Consider the following 7,134-nt stretch of genomic DNA (forward strand, 5'->3'; position numbering starts at 1 on the left):
AATCCAGGTTTCCTGTCGTGGATCTGCGGTTTCTTTGGCGGATGCTCAAATCAGACGTGAGCTCAGGGTGTTTCATGTGGTCCTAATATGGTCATGTAAGACACAGAACCCCACCCATCTGCCGTTCAAGCTTTGTTTCCCTTTAAAAGGGGGAGGAGCTAAAGGTGTCAGCTAAAGAAGGATTATTATTAACTTAGTCATGCAAAGCTGACCAAGTTTAAAATCAAGAGCCTGAAATCAGCAGAATGAGTTCACTTAAACTTTTTTCTTCAAGAACACAGTGTGCACTTTTGTCTCCAAACTTTTTAAAGAAAATGGAAAATTACTGCTCCCTTATTTTATGCTCACACACACACACACACACACACACACACACACACACACACACACACACACACACACACAGCGTGTTAAACAGAAACAACAAAGAGTAAGAAAGAATAAAAATCATCATCGTTGCTTCAGTCCCTCTGCTGATCTGCAGCTGCCCTCACTCATGAAGAAGACTCCTCTATGAACCACCACCGAGCAATGTTCCCTCTAAGCTGCGCACGTGCGCAATTGCGCACTGCTGGCACGGTCTCTGCGCACAGAAAATCTGCGTTGCGCACAAAAAAAATTAACCTCAATTGAAATTAAAATTAAAACTTTAACAATTCTGTTTTGCAGTGTTAGTCAGTAAGTGACTGGCTGCTCCTGTATGGGATTAGAACGATGCCACCTTATCCTATAGTCCAATCAACGTCGCTGACAGGCTATGACAGCGTCCTTATGTGCCGACACCATTGGAGATGTGAGCAGGACAGACCGAACAACTGACGGAAAAAGTGTGGACTTTATACCAGTTTTTAAATTGTGTTGATCGGCCACGTAAAACCAGAGTTATGATAAAAATATCTGCAATGTTTGGTTTTCTTCCTGAATACTGTCGTTGTTTATATTTACTGCGGGAAGAAACGGTAAAAACGGCGTTTTATAAGGAAAACGCTCGAAAGCCTGTGAGCAAAGACAACCCACTCCCCCAGCCTTTCCTATTGGTCGAAAAATGTAGCATGTTGACCAATCAAAAAATGATATGGCAACGTGGCATCTAGTTGTTAAGAAACGGGGGGAAGTTTTAGGAGTGACGGCGGTGTTCTGAGATGTGAGAGATTTGAACGTTTAGCGCAAATCTTGTGTAGTTAGTGTGTAGTTGGTGTGTAGTTAGTGTGTAGTGTAGTCAATAGTTTTGTTGTGTGTGTCAGAACAATGAGGCGGCTGCTGAGTGTTACAGGTGTTACAGCAGTGATACATCTCCTGCTGTCAGGCCTGCAGGTATCAGGCTGTTGTTCTCCTTTATCTCATAGTGGACAGAAATTATTTTTGGAGTGGCACAAATAATTTGTGTGGCATCAGATTTGATGCAGAACAGCTGATTGTTCTGTAAATAGTTTGAAATGTTTATTTAAAAACGCCTTGGCTGCATTAAAAAATAAATAGCTGCTGCAAAAACTTTGTTGTTTGCCAAACTGAGTTACTTTTTTTTTGAAGTAGTAACTATATAATTAATTGCCCAACATTGGTCATTATATGCTGTATTTTGCAGACAGAGTTATAGACTCTCTCCCAGACCACAGACTCATAATACAAGTCAGAGCTTTATGGAAAAAAAAAAGAAAGTTGTGTTTTTAAAATTGGAGTTCAAGTTATTTTTACTTCCAATAGTGTTAACATACTACACAGGTCATGAACAGGATTTTTTTTAATTTTCATTGTAAGTGGGCTAAAGCAGTTAATTAAAAGTAGTCTAACATAAATGTAAATGCTGTGATTTGATCATTTTAATAAACCATGTAACTTGGATGGATTCGATGCTGGCGTGACCACAGTGCACACGTCTGATGTCGCTCACAGTGGTCCAAGGGACGCTCAGGGAGTTTGTGTGTTCGCTCAGACACATGAAAAATTAGAGGGAACGTTGCCACCGAGTGTCTGGAAAAGAGCAACGTGATGATTCCTGCTTTAAAACTGGCCCTGAGATCTTTCACACAGCAGACAGCCGAGGCCGCTCGCTGCTTCATGATTTCCGATATTTTCCGTCTGAGTTGTGTTTTAACTTTTCACTAACTTTCAAGGCCTCGCTCGGCTCAGCTGGCTGGAGGAGAGCGGAGGCGTCCCTGTAGACGGGCGCAGGTAAAACCAGGAAACCCCAGAAATGACTCAGCAACATTTGTTTGTAATAAGCAGCAATCAGCGCTGAGCAGATTTCATTAAACTCCCAGTTATTCATTAATAAGTGATCCTCACTGTGGAGCGCTATCTGCAGCTTTACTCACCTCATGATGTGCAATAACAGTTAAAGTGGATTCATTAAAAACACATTTATTCACCTCGACTCTGCAGGACGGCCACACACACACACACACACACACTGTGGTGACGATGCTGATGTCAGCGCCAGCTTCGGACCGTAATGAGCTCAGATAAGTTTAAGAGAACGATTTGTCGGAGAAATCGGCTGACGACGCTCAGGATTTAGAAACGCAGCATTGGCTGTTTTAGGAGACGTGCTGATGGGAGGACATTCATCTTTTTATCTCGCAGGAGCGATGGCAAAAACAACATTTCCCAGAAGTCCTCGCTCCATCTGTCTCCTGCTCCATGCAGCAGGAGTTAAGCAGGAAAAATATTCATGCAAGGAGAGAAAGCAGCTCGTGGTTTTGTCTGTTACCCTCGAGGCCGTCTGCTGGCATGCTGTCTGCGACTGACGCCTTCAGCTTCATGGTTCACGGTTAAAAGGAAGTTGAAATCTTCCCTGCTCAGCCTCACAGGTCACTGCAGGGCACACCCAGGTGATGTCCTGTAGGTGGGTGGGACTCTCTGCAGATGTTCCTCTCAGAGTTTCCAGCAGCTGCTTCATCATAAGGTAACAAAAGTACTTTGGACCCCGGTGTGGCCCCGCCCTGTTTGGCTGTTTTTGATCAACAGTCACTTAAACCTGCACATGGGATCGACCGAAGCTGTTAGCCAGCCGTGGGTCTACATACAGAGGTTCAGGAAGTCAAACCGGCCTCTCTGCATCTCCGTGATGCTGACAAACCCTCTAAACCATCATTTCTCTGCTCAGGCACAAAGTGTCAGTCCCTCAGTGCTTCTCCTGCTGACGTTTACAAGGTCAGTGCTCTGTGCAGTCAGCGACTGCATGCATACACAGACAGCATCTCATTAAAATACATTTACAGACAGCAGGACTTCCTTCTGCTGTTTGCTCCGTAAAGTCGACTCCGCTGAGCTGTGACCTGCTTCCTGCCAGCAGCGTGAGACAGCCGTGATCGGGAGCTGTGCCGTGTTGCCAGCGAACAGATCAGACCGTACAGGAAGACAAACGCTCCGGAGACGAGGAGATGAAAGCTGATCGATAAAGACTGAAGCAGTTTGAGCCGCTGCAGCGTGAAGTGGAAATAATGCAGAGCGCTGAAGGTTCAGAGCAGCTGATCTGACCATTAATAACTCAGAGTCACAGAACGATGATGAGTTTTTCAGGTTTACCACAAACTGGACATGAGGAGATTCAAAGCAGAGCTCCTTCGGCTCTAAAGTGACCAGTGTGACCTCGACTTTGAGCCATCAGGTGGTCACTGTGTGGGAGCTTGATCAAATTTGTACCAATCCTGTCACTGTTTGGACAAAAGACTTTAATAAACTTGTCTCACGAGACACACAGGACAGTCTGTCAGGCATCCAGCATGAAAACCCCGCCGTGTAGAGAGAGGACCATCTAGCTGGAGATGGTAGGAGATGATCGGGTGTACAGCACGGATCCTTGGAGGACCAAGAAAGAAAGAAGTGATTCAGAGGTCAAATGCATGTAAAGGAGAAAGAGCCTTTAATCATCTTCAAAAATCTGACTTCACTTTGATATTTATTTGCCTTTGTGATGATTTCTCAATGTGTTCAATAAAATGAAAAATCAACATTTTTGAAAAGAAGGAAATTAAAAGATATAAATATTTTATATCTAATTATAATTAATTATTATATATTTATATCATATAATTTCATATAATATTATAAGTAATCATTATTTACATTGAAACTTTTGGTGGCATATTAATCAAATGTATTAATTTCTTTATTTTTAATTTTACCTCACCCTCATTAAACACTGTAAACTCTGCTGATCACAAAGAAGCTGTTACAAGATGTGCTGGAATATTACCTTAAAGTGTGTGTGTGTGTGTGTGTGTGTGCGTGCGTGTGTGTGTGTGTGTGTGTGTGTGTGTGTGTGTGTGTGTGTGTGTGTGTGTGTGTGCGAACCACACAGGAGGACGGCACGACGTTGAAAGTGAAAAAGGAAAAAGTGAAAGTGATGATGAGAATGTGAAAAACATCCTAATAATGAGTCTCGACGGTTTTAAGTTTTTATCAAAGACTTGAAGGGAATCAAATCTGGAATCATGGAAGTGAAGTGAGTCACCTCCGTGTGGCTCAGTCACACTGCAGTAAACACAGGACAGCAGCCTCCTTGTGAAGAGGATTACTTTATCAGAGTCTGACTGCAAGTAACTGTGGAGGCCAGCTGATGGTCCAGAGATGAAGGTGTTGGGCCCACAACCTCTGGGAGACCTCTGTCCATCCTGTAGGAGGAAACCTGTCTCCAAAATCCTGGTTTGACTCAGACTGACTGCAGTCGCTCTCAGACAGGTTAGCAAAGATCTGCAAATAACTGCAGTCTGAAAACACATCGGCAACACGTTGGAGTCAGTCTGCTGATGAGCATAGGGGACGCATGTCTTTGAAATAGGGGACGCATGTCAGATTTAAATATGGTCAATTCTGGTTCCAGAAACCCAAGCTGGTGATGGCCATGAAGCGAACATGTGAGGCTTTCTGTTGCTTTGTTCCATCCTGCTCATTAATGACTGTGAAAGCATCCATCCAGAAGCTTGCATTAAATTACCAGGAACCACCCTGTAATGTAGACAGCTGTCCAAACATCTGCCTCATATGTCTTCAGCAAAGCCTTCATCAGCTGCTGCTGCTGTTTGTAGAAGAAACAACGCGGCGTGGACGACACTGGAGGATTTTCTTCTTCAGCGTCACACACGCTAAGGCAACGGCGCCGCCACTCATCGCCTCTTCGCTGTCAGCTGAAATGTCACCTCAGCTGCAACGCCGCTTGATTTCCAGCTTCCATCTGTTGGGGATCAACTGAGGTGTGTGTGTGTGTGTGTGTGCGCGAGCAGCATCCAGTGAGAAGCAGAAATCTGCTGGTTTTTGTGTGTACTAAAAACATGAAGCTGTATTTGTGGTAAATATCAGTGCGGGGGTCTCCGGGTCAGGGTGGTGCTCGAGTCAGGCATGTTTCAGAGGAGACGGGACGTTTGAGCACCGAGTGGAGAAACAACCATCACTGAACACCAACTATGAGCCACCTGCGGTCCAAAGAGTCTTAACCATCATTCACACCTCCACCTGTGTGACCTTAATGACTCGCACCACAGGCGGGTGGAGCAAAGACCCTCCAAAGTGTCCTGATATGTCTGCATAAATAAGCTGATGGGACTCCAGCTACAGCAGGAACTTTGTCGTATGTATGACATAATGTCAGAAAATGACACTATACTGATATTCCTGCTGTAGCAACTGCAACTGCACCAACCACTGCATCTGCAGCAACATCTGCAGCAACATCTGCACCTGCAAACCTGCACTGCCAGCTCGTGTCAGCAGCAGAATCCTCTGGTTCCAGGTTTTTTCTCACTTTGTCGATAGACCAAAAGAATAGCGTGTCTGCTGACCGCTCGCTCCGGCCGGCCAAACATCTGCTGCCCAGTAGATGGCCAGGCTGGTTACTGGCCTCTGATTGGTTAAACCAGCAGCAGGTGACAAACTGTGAGAACTCAGGTCCAGGTGGTGGAACCATGGAGTTTAAAAGGCGCGTGTCTCAGGATCTGTCAACTTGTATATAACATGAAACAAACGATGGACGGATTCTGCCTGTTTGTTATATTTATATTATTTTATCATTTATATGTTAGCGCTTCTCTTGGAGTCATTGCTCGTTTTCTCTGCACCGTGGCCTCCGTCTCTCTCTGCTTATTCTGCATGTAAAATGTCCTCTGGTGTGCGTGTGCGTGGGTGTGTGTGTGTGTGTGTGTGTGTGTGTGTGTGTGTGTGTGTGTGTGTGTGTGTGTGTGTGTGTGTGTGTGTGTGTGTGTGTGTGTGTGTGTGTGTGTGTGTGTGTGTGTGTGTGTGTGTGTGTGTGTGTGTGTGTGTGTGTGTGTGTGTGTGTGTGTGTGTGTGTGGGTGTGTGTGTGTGTGTGTGTGTGTGTGTGTGTGTGTGTGTGTGTGTGTGTGTGTGTGTGTGTGTGTGTGTGTGTGTGTGTGTGTGTGTGTGTGTGTGTGTGTGTGTGTGTGTGTGTGTGTGTGTGTGTGTGTGTGTGTGTGTGTGTGTGTGTGTGTGTGTGTGTGTGTGTGTGTGTGTGGTGTGTGTGTGTGTGTGTGTGTGTGTGTGTGTGTGTGTGTGTGTGTGTGTGTGTGTGTGTGTGTGTGTGTGTGTGTGTGTGTGTGTGTGTGTGTGTGTGTGTGTGTGTGCGTGTGTGCGTGTGTGTGTGTGTGTGTGTGTGTGTGTGTGTGTGTGTGTGTGTGTGTGTGTGTGGGTGTGTGTGTGTGTGTGTGTGTGTGTGTGTGTGTGTGTGTGTGTGGGACGGGTCTGTTGCTCTCAGGTCATCATTTTCAGCCTGTTTGGATTCTGTTTGAAACTAAATTCTGATCATTTCCAAATATAAACCAAGAGCTTTAAATGAGGCAAAGGTTCAAACAGGACATGAAACAGCATCTCTGAGCTCTTATAATAAAGCTCACCTATTAAACCAAAGGACAGCGTGTGTGTGTGTAACGATGAAATACAGGCAGCCTCTGATAACCAGTGACAGCTGAGGCCCCGTGGATGAGATCGTGCTGGTTCTGCATGTCCTAACGGGTCCCTGTGCATCTGATTACTGTCATTTCTGCATGTTTGTGGTCATTCTGGGTAAATTTCTGCTGTTTTTGTATTTCTGGTCATTTTTACACCTCTTTGTTGTCGTTTGAGTCCAGTTCAGACTGGTTTATACGAGCTTTACCCAGCGAGTGCCCTCTAGGTGAACTAGA

This window comes from Oreochromis aureus, linkage group 8 (genome assembly GCF_013358895.1).
Source record: "Oreochromis aureus strain Israel breed Guangdong linkage group 8, ZZ_aureus, whole genome shotgun sequence".
NCBI classification, from domain to species: Eukaryota; Metazoa; Chordata; class Actinopteri; order Cichliformes; family Cichlidae; genus Oreochromis; species Oreochromis aureus.